This window comes from Saccopteryx bilineata, chromosome 2 (genome assembly GCF_036850765.1).
Source record: "Saccopteryx bilineata isolate mSacBil1 chromosome 2, mSacBil1_pri_phased_curated, whole genome shotgun sequence".
NCBI lineage: Eukaryota > Metazoa > Chordata > Mammalia > Chiroptera > Emballonuridae > Saccopteryx > Saccopteryx bilineata.
Genome location: NC_089491.1, coordinates 159,413,164 through 159,429,804, shown reverse-complemented (window position 1 = coordinate 159,429,804; position 16,641 = coordinate 159,413,164). Strand labels below are relative to the sequence as shown.

General features: G+C 37.7%; 1 non-coding gene across 1 annotated transcript; it reads left to right on the top strand.

The window, feature by feature from the left end:
• The first annotated feature begins 3,157 nt into the window (after window positions 1-3,157).
• LOC136327970 (U6 spliceosomal RNA) lies at window positions 3,158-3,259 on the top strand. Its single transcript, XR_010730018.1, has one exon. It is a non-coding gene; the product is annotated as a U6 spliceosomal RNA (small nuclear RNA).
• Window positions 3,260-16,641: the final 13,382 nt, after the last annotated feature.

The following is a 16,641-nucleotide window of genomic DNA, read 5'->3' as shown; positions in this document are numbered from 1 at the left end:
TTCTATGTTCATAGATTGGAAGAATCAATATTGAAATAGCCATGTTACCCAAAGCAATATTCACATTTAATGCAATCACCATCAAAATCCTAATGTCATTTTTTAAAGAAATAGAATAAAAAATTACAAGGTTTGTCTGGAACCACAGAAAACCCTAATAGCCATAACAATCCAGAAAAAAAAAAAAAGAATGAACCTAGAGGTATCACAATGCCTGAACTTAAATTATACTTTAGAGTCTGAACTTAAATTATACTTTAGAGCCATGATAATCAAAACAACTTGGTATTGGCCAAAAAACTGACATACTGACCAATGGAACAGAACTGAGAGCCAAGAAATGGAACCACATATATATGGACAAGTCATCTTTGACAAAAGAGCCAAAAATATACAATGAAGAAAAGATAGCCTCTTCAATAAACGGTGCTGGTGAAATTAGAAAGCCACATGCAAAAGAATGAAACTTGACTAGTTTGTTCCCCTGTACAAAAATTAATTCAAAATGGAACAAAGACCTAAATATAAGATCTGAAACAATAAATTACAAAGAAGAAAACATAGGTAAGAAGCTCATGGACCTTGGCCATAGGGAACAATGTATGCATTTGACCCCAAAGGCAAGGGAAATAAAGGCAAAAGTAAATGAATGAGGCTATATCAAAAGCTTCTGCATAACAAAAGAAACTGACAACAAAACAAATAGGCAGTCAACTAAATAGGAGATAATGTTTGCAAACAACAGTGCCAATAAAGTGTTAATATCCAAAATATATAAAGAACTCACAAAGCTCAGGAACAAACAAGCAAACCATCCAATTTAAAAATAAGAAGAGGACCTGAACAGATACTTCTCCCAAGATGATATAAAATGGCCTACAAATATATGAAAAGATGCTCATATTCACTAGTAATTACAGAAATGCAAATCAAAACTACAATGAGATATTACTTCACACCTGTTAGATTGTCTATTGTCAAGAAGACATGCAATAAGTGTTGGAAAGGCTGTGGAGAAAAAAAAAAACCTCATTCATTGCTACTGCGAATACAAATTAGTACAACCATTATGGAAGAAAATATGGTTGGTTCCTCAAAAATTAAAAGTAGAATTACCACATGACCCAGCAATCCCTCTACTGGGGATCTATCCCCAAAACTCAAAAACATTGGTATGTAAAAGACACATGCACCACCATGTTCCTTATAGCATTATTCAAAGTGGCCAAGACATGGAAACAACCACAGTGTTCCTCAATAGAGGATTAGATAAAGAGGATGTGGTACATATGTACAATGGAATACTACTCAGCCATAAGAAATGATGACATAGTGACATTTACGACAACATGGATAGACCTTAAGAACTTTATACTGAGTGAAATAAATAAATCAGAAAAAGCTAAGATCTGTATGATTTCACACATAGGTGAGATATAAAACTGAGACTCATGGATATAGATCAGCGGTTCTCAACCTGTGGGTCGCGACCCTGGAGGGGGTCAAATGACCAAAACACAGGGGTCGCCTAGGGGGAGATGACTGGGAGGTTGGGGGAAGGGTGTAAAGAGAGACAAATATAAGATGACTGAAAATTATTTAACTTTGGGTGATGGGTATACAACATAATTAACAATTGAAATGCTATAGAAATGTTTACCTGAAACCTGTGTACTCTTATTGATTAATGTCACCATGTTAAAGTTAATTTTCTAAATAAAATTTAAAAATTAAAAAAAAATTTTTGGACATGTCTTGCAGCAATATTTATTTTTTATTTATTACTTCAAGAAAGGGAAATAAATGGAAATACTTTTAGATACAGTGAAAAAATCATATAGTATATTTTATGGGATCTAATATTACCTTGGATTTTTAAAGAGGACTAAAATTACAACATAGCTTCAATGAAAACATCGTTTAAATGTATACCTAGTCTAATGGTGCAGTAGATAATGCATCAAACTGGGACAGTGAGGTCCTAGGTTTAAAATCTTGAAGTTCCTGGATTGAGTACAGTCTCATCAGCTTGAGTGCAGTCACTGGCTTGAGTGTGGGATAACAGACATGACCCTATGGTTGCTGGCTTGAACCCAAGGTCGCTGGCTTGAACAAGGGGTCACTGGCTTAGCTCAACACCCCCCCACACACAAGACACAAATGGGAAAGCAATCAATGAACAACTAAGGTGTTTCAAAAACTAGCTGATGCTTCTCATCTGTCTCCTTTCTTGTCTGTCTGTCTCTCTCTCTCTCACCAAAAACAAAACAAAAAGACTAAATATAACCACATAAAATACATTTATACATATAAAATATATATTCTCTTTAAAAGTGTTTTAAAATATCTGTACATTGATAATTAGAAAAATATACTAAATAATGTACAAAATAGTATGTGGAGGCCCTGGCCGGTTGGCTCAGCGGTAGAGTGTCAGCCAGGTATATGGAAGTACTGGGTTTGATTCCTGGCCAGGGCACAGAGGAGAAGCATCCATCTACTTCTCTACCCTTTCCTCCTTCTCTCTCTTTGTCTCTCTCTTCCCCTCTCATAGCCAAAGCTCCACTGGAGCAAAGTTAGCCTGGGCGCTGAGGATGGCTCCATGGCCTCCACCTCAGGCATTAGAATGGCTCCTGTGGCAATGGAGCAGTGGCCCAGATGGTCATAGCATCGCCCCCTGGTGGGCATGCCCGGTGGATCCCAGTTGGTCACATGCAGGAGTCTGTCTGCCTCCCGGCTTCTCACTTCAGAAAAATACAAAAAACAAACAAACAAACAAAAAGTACGTGGAGTCAATGGCATGAAAATGTAAGTCTTGTAGCTTTTGTTTCAGAACTGAAACATAATTCAACACTTGCAAGTTTTGTAAATGTTTAAAATCTCATTGCATTATCTAATTTTGATTTATAAACAGGATAAAGAAAAGTGAGACTCAAGGGCTTTTTGTATAAAGTTTGTGTACTCCTCTAGGTATATTTCCCTAAGTATGGAAGTGAAAATATAGTTTCTTTTGCTTAAGTAATTTCTAAATTGTTTTTTAGTTGTTTTTTTTTTTGGACACAGATTTGTTATCAAATGTATATACAAATGTATATACAGAACCAATGTATACTTCACTTTTTAAACATAACAACTATTTAAAAAATTATACCAGCATGCTCACTTCTGTAGCCATATACTAAAATTGGAATAATATGAGAAGATTAGCATGGCCTCTGCACAAGGTTGATACAGAAATTGTGAAGTGTTCCACATTAATATATGTGTGTGTGTGTGTGTGTTTGTATACATACACACATCCAGGATTCCAAGATGGCAATGGAGTAGGTGGACATTCCAACTACCACCTCCCAGGACCAAATTGGATTACAACTTAATTTAAGAACAATCATCTTCAAAAACCAACTTTGTACTAAAACAGTGGTTGGCAAACCACGGCTTGTGAGCCACATGCAGCTCTTTGGCCCCTTGAGTGCAGCTCTTAGGCCAGCTTAGGAGTACCCTAATTAGATTAATAACAATGTACCTACCTATATAGTTTAAGTGTAAAAAATTTGGCTCTCAAAAGAAATTTCAATCATTGTACTGTTGATATTTGGCTCTGTTGACTAATAAGTTTTCCGACCACTGGACTAAAAGAAGAGGACTCTATAACCAAAGGTCACAGAAGAAGCTTCAATGAGACTGGTAGGAAGGGTGAAGAGACGGAATGGGCTGCCCCCTCCCAGGAGCAGGGTCTGGAAGGATTATCACTGTGAAGAAGGTCAGTCACCTTGAGAGGTGTGGGTGCTCAAGCCCAGACCCCTGGAGTCTTGGCCTACAGCCCCAAAGCCTAGAAGAAGTGCCCACACAATATTTAGCTGTGAAAAGAGACAGGTTTCTCTCTGTGAGAAAGAAACTGAGCATTCTGAGATGCAGACTCCATCTTAAAGGGCCCGGACAGAAAATCTCATTCATAGTCACTTACCTGAGGCTCCAGTGGAGGGAGAGCTGAGAGGACTACAGTTGCATGAGGAGAGTGTAAAGTTGGAGGCCCAGGGAGAGACACTGTGGGGGATTGCCACCAGAAACCCTATGCTGAGTCATTCTCCAATACTGCAGTTGCCATCTTTCCTGGGTGGGGTATCCCCATTGTGCAGCACCAGCCTGGGGAAAAGGAACTGCTCCACCCTCAGGAGTCTCTCCTACCTCAGAATCGTGATGGGTCATTCTGAGAGACCAGGTAGCAGGGGATGCATCAGTGACTCAGCTTTCTGGTGTTGAGACTGAAGCTTTCCCTCACACGTTCACTCTAGATGCTAAGACTGGTGCTTTTACCCCACGAGAGACTCAGTAGAAACTGTCTGGAGAGAGGACTGCAGTTGTGTGAAGAAAGTGTAAAATTAGAAGCCCAAGGAGAGACACTGTGGGGGACAGCCAGCGGAAACTCTATGCTGAATTATTCTCCAGTACTGCAGTTGCCATATTTCTTGAGCAGAGCATTCCCTTAGTACAGCATCAGTCTGGGGCAAAGCAACTGCTCCACACTTGGGAGTCTCTCTTACCCCAGTCATGGCGACGGGTTGTTCTGAGAGGCCAGGTAGCAGGGGGTTCCTCAGTGACTCAGCCTCCTGCTATTGAGACTGGAGCTTCCCCCATACCCCCACACTCCTGTGTCTAAGATAGGTGCTTTCACCTCACAGGAGAATCAGTTGAAACTGTCTGGAGGGCAGGCAGACCACACATCCAGGTCTCAGAGGCCACACCCACCAGATTCCTGTGGCCACACCCTACAGAGGACTGTGAAAAAGGTATGGACAAACTGACACCTGGGGCAAAGGGCAAAGCCACACCCACTACCCTTTCTAATCCTTGAATTGCTGCAAAAGCTAGACTCCAGCAGAGGTTATTTTGCTGCTGAGCCCAACAAGCAACCAGTAGACAGAGGCTGCAGAAGAATGGACTCGAGGAAACATGGCCTTTTAAGCAGACTTTCCCCCAGTTCTAGAGTGAGTAAAACTCAGCCTAGATGTACAGATGGTACTTCCATGTGCACTAGGGCTCAAAAGAGGCAACAACAAACCCTGGATTGCTTATAGCTTCAAGAAGTCTGCTGAGGGCCTGTCACAGGCAGTATCTTGTACTGGTCTGTGTAGGGTTCCTGCCAGGGAGGCCCAGGACTGACACATCCAATGGCTAGCTGTGGAGAACATCGATTCAGAACCTAACAACCCTTGCTAGAGTATCCTAAGGAAGGGCTCCTCACACCTTGCCCAGCTGAGGTGAGTTCTGCTCCCTGTGATCAGCACTGGCACAGCAGCTCATGTGCATCTAATAGGGTGGAGCTTCACAGTCAGCTGGCCTGGGTGCTAGGTATCCTACTCTGCTGGGCTAGACTCCAAAGGGGGAAGGGAGAGAGGCTTAGAGTATTGTTGGCATTTTAAATATATTATGCTCACTTTGTTAAAGATGGCATTGCCCATGTGGAAGCCCATTGCCCAGGTGATTATATTGGTTGCCCTTCTTGCTTGGGATGGGTGTGATTATATTAATGTGTGTTGGGAGCTGGCCCTGGGCAGGCAGGATCCTTGTAGCCTGGGGCTTGGTTTTAGGACTAAGTCTTTCCCACCCTTTTTGATGTGGGGTGGTGCACTCTCATGAGAAATCCCATTATGCCTCAGATAAATGACTTTGTATCAGAGACTTCCTTGTTTGTATATTGGATTAAAGGTTTTGATTTTTATACTATAAAGTGGGGCAGACCAGGAGCTTGCTCTCTCTCGGTTCCTGAGATTAGCATTAGAGAGGAGGGCAAAGAAAGGCCATGTGGAGGAGGCCAAGAGAAGCGGTCAAGATGGTGGAATGCTGAATGAGAAACCAGTTTGTGCAGGTTGAAGGAAGGAGATGGAGAACAGAGGTGAATAAGTCTGGTGAACTAGAAACCTTTGATTCTAGGAAACTCAGATAAGTCAGTAGCTTTGTGGGCACTGAATGAGTGGGTTTTAGAGTCCAGTGTGTGTTTTTACTTGCCCGCTGGGTACAAGCTAGGATTAAAGATGATGGTCCACCAGTTCTTGGCTCCATTGTTTCATTACCATCTGTCTGAATCTAATGCAAACCTGCATTGGCCAGGCAGCTGTGATAGTGACCCTGGCTACTGGCTTTACAAGTATGGATATTCAAAGCATGGGCCCCTGTGAGCATATTGTTGGATTGGGCTGAGGGGCTTAGCCACTTTCTGAGGGACACAGTCAACCCCAGGAGAGGACCTTCTCAGTCTTCCTCCTTGAGACCGAGGTCTCATCAGCAGTAAAAACTTCTGCAGAGGGAACTGTTAGCACCACTTGATCCAAACCTGGGGCTCACCTTGTTGGGGAGAAATAAAATTTGAGTATCCATCAGTGGCTGAGGAATTAGGCTCTGGAGTAGAGGCCACAATCCCTGTACTGAGCCACTGACCACAAGACCCCTGAAGTAGGAGGTTCCAGCAATGTGGTATTCCCAACCTCAGCTGTCCTAACCCAACAAACTTGCAACCTGTAGAGGGGTTGGAATGAGAAAAGTCTGGGCCAACACTGTAGTCTTTCTACAGAAGACTCTGTGGGAAGACTAGGCAACTGCAAGAGGAGGTGAAGCAGCTGAAAAGTAGAGGCAACTCTTAAAGAATTTGAGGCTTTTATGGAGCTTCTATCAGCTCTAAGCAGGAGGAAGCTGGTCCTTATACACAGGTTGGCCTTATACACAGGTTGGCCCTTCCCACATTGCCCAGGCACAGAAAATGCAGAAACGAACAACAAAAAGATCAGTATCTTCAGACAAGTAGCCCACAGCAGGTTACAAACAACAGCTGATGCAAACCCAAGAAGATCTAAAACCAACAGCTGGTAGCTGGTGGTAGACAGTACCAAACTTAGACTCAGCTAGTTACACAAGCAGCATGCCCAAAGGAGGAGTGTACATACAGAAAAAATAGGAAAAAAGAAATGCAACCCAAATGAATCAACAAAAGAAATCCCCCCAAAAAGAAGTAAATAAAAGGGAGTAACCAAAATAGCAGATGCAGAATTCAAAATAATGATTTTTAGCATGCTCAAGGATCTTAAAGCAACAATGGATGGACATAATGAGCACCTAAATAAAGAGATAGCAAGTATCAAAAAGGACATTGAAATCATAAAAAAAACCAGTCAGAAATGACAAATAAAATATCAGAAATGAGGATTGCACTAGAAAGAATCAACAGTAGGCTGGATGAAGCATAAAATTGAATCAGCAATTTAAAAAACAGATAAACATAATCACAGACATAGAGCAGCAAAATGATAAGACCCAAAAGGACTTGAGAAAACTCTAAGAGACCTCTGTGACTACATGAAGAGAAACAACATCCATATCATAGGGGTTCCTGAAGGAGAAGAGAACAAAGAAGGGATAGAGAACCTGTTTGAAGAAATAATAGCTGAAAACTTCCCCAAATTGATGAAGGAAAATGTCACACAAGTTCAAGAAGCACAGAGAGTCCCATTAAGAAGGAACCCAAGGAGGCCTACACCAAGACACATCTTAATTAAAATGTCAAAAATAACACATTGTTGACCTGCAACTTTATGCAGAAGTTATCTCATGTCACTGGCTATATTTTTGTAATTGAGTATGAAAGTAAAACAATCTAAATAAACTTTAGTATACTTTATTTAGATACAATGAAGTTAAATTTTGCCTTCACCTGAATAAATCTCAAAGTTGCAACTGTATTTACTCTTGCTTTCACAAAGCATTCTCACTAAAATCCTATATTTTATTATTTTTGTCAGATTATATGTTCTGAAGCTGATACATCCTCTATATCAGTGGTCCCCAACCCTCAGGCTGCGGACTGGTACTGGTCCATGGGCCATTTGGTACCAGTCTGCAGAGAAAGAATAAATAATATGAAACTTTGTCAAAATAACAAATTTAAATACAGCCTGAATAATGAGGACATGCTCTTTCCTCCTTTAACTTAGCCCAATAAATATCATAAGTTTGACAATTATATTTAAAAATACCATAGTTTTTATGCCAGTCACATATTTTTATTTTGTACATTTATCTGTTCCACCCTAAAGGCCGGTCTGTGAAAATATTTTCTGACATTAAACCAGTCCATGGCCCAAAAAAGGTTGGGGACCACTGCTCTATATGGTATCATTACTTCATCTAGGGATAACTACTGCTTAGGTACATACAAAGACTGAAATTTTGAAAGAAAGTAATCAAAAGAGGCCTAATTTTAAACAGTCTGTCTTTATTAGATGTATTTTGTGAATTATCACTAAGATGAAAAATTGTAAAAATTTGCTCAAATCTCATTCTGCTCAGTTTTAGAAACTATTGGAGCTTCCACCAAAAGGTCTATTGACCAGCAGTCCCTCCAATGTGATTTTTTTGTTTGTCCCATCAGTATCAACAAACCAAGAAACTCCTTTAAATCGGTATTGGTAACTTTCCTCAACAGTACAGTTTTAGTAGATTTTTTGTAAAATTGTTCTATTTGGTGGTAGTATAAATTGATTTGAGAAACAACTAAATCAAAGAAATTATCACTAAAAAGTAATTTCATCACTTTCCTGATGCTCCGTGACTCACTAAAGTCGGCAGTCACACTTGAAATATTTGAATAATCCTCCAAATTTTGTGTAATTTCATTTTTAATCCACTCTTCTTCAAAATAACTTTTACTATCAGGTCTTATTATATTTCTTTTTTGTCATTTTGGTGGCCTAATATCTGACTCACTACTGTCTTCTGATAAACTATCAATTTCTACATCACTATAATATATTTCAAAATCACTTAGACAATTAGATAAACTGTCTGCATATAATTAATTGAAAAGCTCTTCAACTTCATGATCCATCATGAACACAACTTTTGTAATACTATAATTGTGATAAAAACATAAATATCAAGAAAAGTCATTGTTTTATAGTAAACAACATGATTGAACATGGCATAAAATTTTTTAAAAATATGCTTGATATGCATGTTCAAACTTAGTGAGTGGTTAGAAGATAGTCCAAGTTTAGACAGCACAACAAACACTGTGATTTTTTTTATTCAACATAAAAACCTTTGGTTTTGTGGTCTCACGACTGGAGGAATAGGAAGAAAAGGAGTCAGCATGAGAATATAGAATGGTGTGCTGTTTTTCAAACTCTGAGCCTCAGGGCAAAGAGTCACAAATACAATAATCCTATATTACTCTGAGTTTCAAAAATTGAAATAGCTGATGCAAGTGCAAACATGAGTTAACTCATGAGCGATGAACTAAGAGACAAAGAAAGAATACAAAAAGCTGCAAGACAATAGCAGTTAATTAACTATAGGAGCCCCCATAAGGATGACATTCTACTTCTCATGAGAAACACTTGAGGCCAGAAAGGATTGGCAAGAAATATTCTAAGTGATACAAAACAAGAACCTACAATCAAGACTTCTTTATCCAGCAAGGCTATCATTTAAAATTGAAGAAGAAATAAAAAACTTCCCAGAAAAAAAAATCCTCAAGAAATTCACTACAACCAAACCAGTACTGCAAGAAATGTTAAGGGGCCTGCTGTAAAAGAGCAAAGGGGAAAAAATCTAGAAAAAGAGGATTATACATTTATGAATAAAATGGCAATAAATAAGTACATGGCAATAAAAACTTTAAATGTAAATGGATTAAGTGCTCTAATCAAAAGGCATAGGGTAGCTGCATGGATAAAAAAACACAACCTGTACATGTATTGTCTACAAGAGACACAGCTCAGAACAAAATAAACACATAGACTGAAAGTGAAGGGATGGAAAAAATATTTCATGAAAATGGAAAAAAAAAGCTGGGGTAGCAATACTTATATCAGACAAAAAAGAATTTAAAACAAAGGCTATAGTAAGGGATAAAGAAGGCCACTACAAAATGATAAAGGGAGCAATCCAACAGGAGGATATAACCATTGTAAATATTTATGTGCCTAATATAGGAGCACCTACATATATAAATCAGATTTTGATGGACATAAAGGACAAGATCAACAGCAATACTATAGTAGTAGGAGATTTTAATACCCCACTAACATCAATAGATAGATCCTCCAGACATAAAATTAACAAAGAAACAGCAGCCTTAAATGATACACTAGATCTACTGGACTTAATTGACATCTTCAGAAACTTTCACACCAAAGCAGCAAAATATGTATTCTTTTCAAGTGCTCATGGCACAATTTCTAAGATAGAACACAATTAGAGCACAAAACAAGTCTTAATAAATTTAAGAAGATTGAAATCACATCAAGCATCATCTCTGATCACAATGGCATGAAACTAGAAATCAACTACAATAGAAAAACTAAAAAAAACATTCAAAAACTTGGAGGCTAACTAGCATGTTATTAAATAATGAATGGGTTAACAATGAGGTCAAGGAAGAAATAAAAAATTCCCTTGAAACAAATGAAAATGAACATAAAACAACTCAAAATTTATGGAACACAGCAAAAGCAGTCCTGAGAAAGAAGTGTGTAGTATGACAGGCATAGTTTAAGAAGCAAGAAATAGCTCAAATAAACAACTTAACCCTGCATTTAAAAGAACTAAAAAAAGAACAGCAGATAAAGCCCAAAGGATGTAGAAGGAAGGAAATAATAAAGATCAGAGTGGAAATCAATGACATAGAGGTTAAAAAAACAATACAGAAGATCAATAAAACCAAAGTTGGTTTTTTGAAAATGTAAACAAGATTGACAAGTCTTTAACCAGACTCATCAAGAAAAAGAGAGAACTCAAATAAATAGAATTAGAAATGAAAGTGGAAAACTAACAACTGACAACACAGAAATACAAGAGATTATAAGAAAATACTATGAAGATACATATGCCAAAAAATTGGACAACCTAGTGAAATGGATAAATTTCTAGAAACATACAATCTTCCAAAACTCAATCTGGAAGAATCAGAAATCCTAAACAGATCAGTTGCAACAAATAAAATTAAAACAGTTATCAAGAATCTCACAGCAAATAAAAGTCCTGGACCAGGTGGCTTCACAGGTGAATTTTACCAAACATTCAAAGAAGAACTAACACCTATCTTTCTCAAGCTTTTTCAAAAGATTTAAGAGGAGGAAAGACTTCCAAGCTCCTTTTATGAGGCAAGCATTATCCTCATTCCAAAACCACTTAAAGAAATTATAAAGAAAGAAAAATATAGACCAATATCCCTGATGAATTTAGATGCTAAAATTGTCAACAAAATTTTAGCACACCAGATCCAACAACACATTTCAAAAGATCGTAAATCATGATCAAGTGGAACTTATTCTGGGGAGGCAAGGCTGGTATAATATTTGCAAATCAATTAATGTGAATTACCACATAAACAAAAGGAAGGATAAAAAATCACATGATTATATCATTAGATGCCAAAAAAGCATTTGATAAAATTCAGCACCCATTTATGATTAAAACTCTCAGCAAAGTGAGAATACAGAGAACACACATCAACATAATAAAGGACATCTATGACAAAATGACAGCCAACATCATACTCAATAAACAACAATTAAAAACAATCCCCTTGAGATCAGGATCAAGGCAGGGGAACCCCCTTTCACCACTCTTATACAACATAGTGCTGGAAGTCCTAGTCACAGCAATCAGACAAGAAGAAGAAGTAAATGGCATCCAAATTGGAAAAGAAGAAGTAAAACTATCATGACTTGCTGATGACATAATAGTATACATAAAAAGTCCTAAAGTCTTGATCAAAATACTATTAGGCCTGATAAATAAATCTGGCAATGTGGCAGGATATAAAATCAATACTCAGAAATTAGTGGCATTTTTATACACCAACAATAAGCAGTCTGATAGAGCAATTAAGAAAACACTCTCCTTCAGAATTGCAACAAAAAATAAAGGACCTAGGTGTAAATTTAACGAAGGAGGTAAAAGACTTGTACTCAGAAAATTATAAGACATTGAAAAAAGAAATCAAGAAAGATACAAACAAGTGGAGCATATACTGTGTTCATGAATAAGAAAAATAAACATCATTAAAATGTCTATATTACCCAAAGCAATCTATAAATTTAATGCAATTCCTATCAAAATACCAATGGCATACTTCAAAGACATAGAGCAAATATTTCAAAAATTTATATGAGCCTGATCTGTGGTGGCACAGTGGATAAAGCATTAACCTGGAAACACTGAGGTTGCCGGTTCAAAACCCTGGGCTTGCCTGGTCAAGGCACATATGGGAGTTGATGCTTCCTGCTCCTCCCCCATTCTCTCTCTCTCTCTCTCTCTCTCTCTCTCCCCTCTCTATAATGAATAAATAAAATCTTTAAAAAAATTTATATGAAACTAAAGAACATGAATAGCCTCAGCATCCTTAAAAATAAAGAATAAAGTGGTAGGTATTACTCTTTCTGATATCAAGTTATACTACAAGGCCATTGTAATAAAAATTGCATGGTACTAGCATAAGAACAGGCATACAGATTAATGGAACAGAACAGTGAACCCAGAAATAAACTCACACATTAATAGTCAATTGATATTTGACAAAGGAGGTAAGAGCATACAGTGGAGTAAAGACAGTCTCTTTAATAAATGATGTTGGGAAAATTGAATAGGTACATGCAAAAAAATAAAACTAGACTACCAATTTACACCACTCACAAAAATAAACTCAAAATGGATAAAAGACTTAAATGTAAGTCATGAAACCATAAATATCTTGAAAGAAAACACATGCAGTAAACTCTTCAGTATCTTTCGTAGCAATATATTTTTTAGATATATCTTCATGGGCAAGTAAAATAAAGGACTATATAAGACAAATGGGACTATATAAGACTTAAATGCATAGTAAAAGATACCATGAACAAAGTAAAAAGACAACCCACACAATGGGAGAATATATTTGCCAATATGTCTAATAAGGGGTTAATAACCAAAATTTATAAAGAAATTCTAAAACTCAACACTAGGAAGATAAATAATCCAATTAAAAGTGAACAAAAGAACTAAAAAAGACACTTTTTCAAAGAGGATATACAGATGACCAATAGGCATATGAAAAAATTTCAACATCACTGATCTTCAGAGAAATGCAACTTAAAGCACAATAAGGTACCACCTCATATCTCTCAGAATGGTACTTATGGCCCTGGCTGGTTGGCTCAATGGTAGAATGTCGGCCTGGTGTGTGAAAGTCCTAGGTTCAATTCCTGACCAGGGCACACAAGAAAATTGCCCATTTGGTTTTCTACCCTTCCTCCTCTCCTTTCTCTCTAGCTCTTTCTCTCCTGCAGCCAAGGCTCCATTGGAGCAAAGTTGGCCCAGGTGCTGAAGATGACTCCATGGCCTCTGTCTCAGGTGCTACAATGGCTCTGATTGCAGCAGAGCAATTCCCCAGAAGGACTGAGCATCGCCTCCTGGTGGACATACCAAGTGGATTCCGGTCAGGCACATGTGAGAGTCTGTCCATCTGTGTCCCCACTGCTTCTCATTTCACAAAAAAAATGGCACTCATTAACAAATCTACACATAATAAGTGCTGGTGAGAGTGTGGAGAAAAGGGAACTCTCCTGTACTGCTGGTGGGAATGCAGACTTGTACAGCCACTGTGAAAATCAGTATGATGTTTCCTCAAAAAATTAAAAATGAACTGCCTTTTGACCCAGCTATACCACTATTAGGAATATATCCTAAATATACCAAATCACTGATTCAAAAGAAGATATGCACTTCCATGTTTATTGCAGCATTGTTTACAATAGCCAAAATCTGTATACAACCTAAAATGTCCATCAATGGATGAGTGGATTAAAAAGCAGTGGTATCCCTGGCCGGTTGGCTCAGTGGTAGAGCATTGGCCTGGTGTTCGGGAGTCCCGGGTTTGATTCTCGGCCAGGGCACACAGGAGAAGTGCCCATCGGCTTCTCCACCCCCCCTCCTTTCTCTCTGTCTCTCTCTTCCCCTCCCGCAGCTGAGGCTCCATTGGAGCAAAAAGATGGCCCGGGTGCTGGGGATGGCTCCTTGGCCTCTGCCCCAGGCGCTAGAGTGGCTCTGGTCGCGACAGAGCAATGCCCCGGATGGGCAGAGCATCGCCCCCTGGTGGGCGTGCTGGGTGGATCCCGGTCAGGCGCATGTGGGAGTCTGTCTGACTGCCTCCCCGTTTCCAGCTTCAGAAAATTAAAAAAAAAAAAAAGCAGTGGTACATATACACAACAGAATACTATGCAACTGTGAAAAAGGAAATTTAAACTTTTGTGACGGCATGGATAGACTTGGAGATTATTATGCTAAGTGAAATAAGCCTGGCAGAGAAAGGCAAATATCATATAATCTTACTTATATGTGGAATCTAAGAAACAAACTGAGCTGATGAATGGAATAGAGGCAGAGGCAGGGTCACAGGAAGCAGTGGGACAGCTGTCCAAGGGACATACATAACACATATTTATAGATTACAGGACAGCAAATCCCAGAGGGAAGGGGGAGGGAGTTAGAGGGAAAGGAGAAAAAGGGGTGTAAATAGTGACATGGAGGTGGGGGTGAGGGTGTTATATTAATTGGGACACGACTGTAGGTTAACATAATAAATTAAAATTATTTTTTAAAAAAGGAAACTATATGTGTGTATATCTATCTATCTCTATCTATCTATCTATCTATCTATCTATCTATCATCTATCTATCCATCTATCTATCATCTATCTATCTATCTATCTATCTATCTATCTATCTATCTATCTATCATCTATCTATCTATCATCTACAGGAATCTGAGTCAAGAACTTCTAAGCTGGAGATGAATGTTTTCTCTTCTGGATAGTGGGTCTGATAGATTCTTTTTTCCTACATCTTACAAAAACTCTTTAGTTCAAGTACTAAAGCACCTCACAGAACATGATACACTATTTCTCAAATAAGTCACAATTGATATATTCTCTTAATGAAAGCAATTGGTTTCAATCTTCTAAAAGAATATTTGTTAAACCTTACTGTTCTTTATTCTGCAGCCATAGCAAATTATTGTTTTATATTTATATTCTTTTCTTATGTGTTTATATATTTGTTCTCATTTTCTCTTTTCACAACATTCCATTGTTTTAGGCAGAAGAAAAATAATGACTCTAAATCCTCTTATTCTAAATCTCAAGATCCAGATATCAAGTTATAATGCCCAAGCACTTTAGAAAAGATTATAATTTTTTTATAAATTAACCTTCAAAATAAAGTGATGATACTTAATTTTGAAATTATTCAATAATTTTGTGCTTTAAAATTTATATATTTCAAAAGTGTAAGTAATATTTACTATATTTTAGGTCTTAAGTTTTAAAATATGGCATATAGTGAAGAGATAATGATTTTTTCAAAGAGAAAGAGAAGGACAAACAGAAATGCAGGCACAGAAGGAGGGAGAGAGATGAGAAGCATCAACTCATATCAGTGGCACCATAGTTGTTCATTGATTGCTTTCTCATATGTGCCTTGATCCAGGGTGGGGATGCTCCAGCCAAGCTAGTGACCCCTTGCTCAAACCATCAACCTTGAGTTTCAAGCCAGTGGCCTTTGGGCTCAAGCCAGTGATGATGGGGGTGACATCTATGATCCCATGCTCAAGGCAGTAACCCTGCACTCAAGCTGGCAACCTCGAGGTTTCATACCTGGGTCCTCAGCCTCCCAGGCTGATGCTCTATCCACTGCTCCACTGCCTGGCCAGTCTAATTACCCCTTTCTAAAAAAAAAAAATTAAATTTCTGAGATGGCAAAGTTTTATAAAAGAGTGGTTTTCAACTTTTTGGCACTTGGGGGCTGATGAAAAGAGAATTATTTTGGAGACCGCTAAAACAAAAATAAAAACCATTATTAGTATTTTGTGTATTATCTTTTAATTATACTATTATAAAATGAAAATTCTCTAAAACAACCATATGGTAAAAATGTACATTTTTTAATAGAATACAACTGAGATTTTTGTAAAGCAATATTTAATTCAAGTAAAGCTAATACAAAATCTGCTGTTGTTTCTTCACAAGAATATTTGATAACCGAGCCTACAATTTTATTTCCGAGAGAAACCATTTCATTAACATCTATGCAGTTTCTTATTTTTTCTTTTTATTAGTGATAGGGTCAAAAAAGTCTTCTCACACAAGTAGGTGGTAGAGTATACAATTAAAATTTTAATAGTTTTGTAACTAAAAGTTGGATGTTTTTCTTTCAGTGATATCCAAAATTCTGACAATGATTGCATTTTATTTTTGGACACCAGGGTGACATCAGAAGATAAATCTATCAGTTTTTCTTTTTTGCAGTGATTAAGTGAGCAGGAGTTGGTATCTTCCATAAAAGGGTGTTTGATCCAGAAGTTACCTTTCTGAGGATCCTCAGTTCAGGTAATAATGGTAAAAGTTTGAACTAATGTTCTTAAATGACTTATTATATTAAATATTAATTTCTGGTTGATGTCTGCAACAATCAAAAAGTCTTTGAAAATGGAAATATGTCTACATCTTCTTCCTATATGCAACTTTTCCAAAGAATAAGTTTCTTTTTAAATACATCTGCCTTATTTCTTGATATAAAAAATGTATTAAACTTCTGAAGGGAAATATT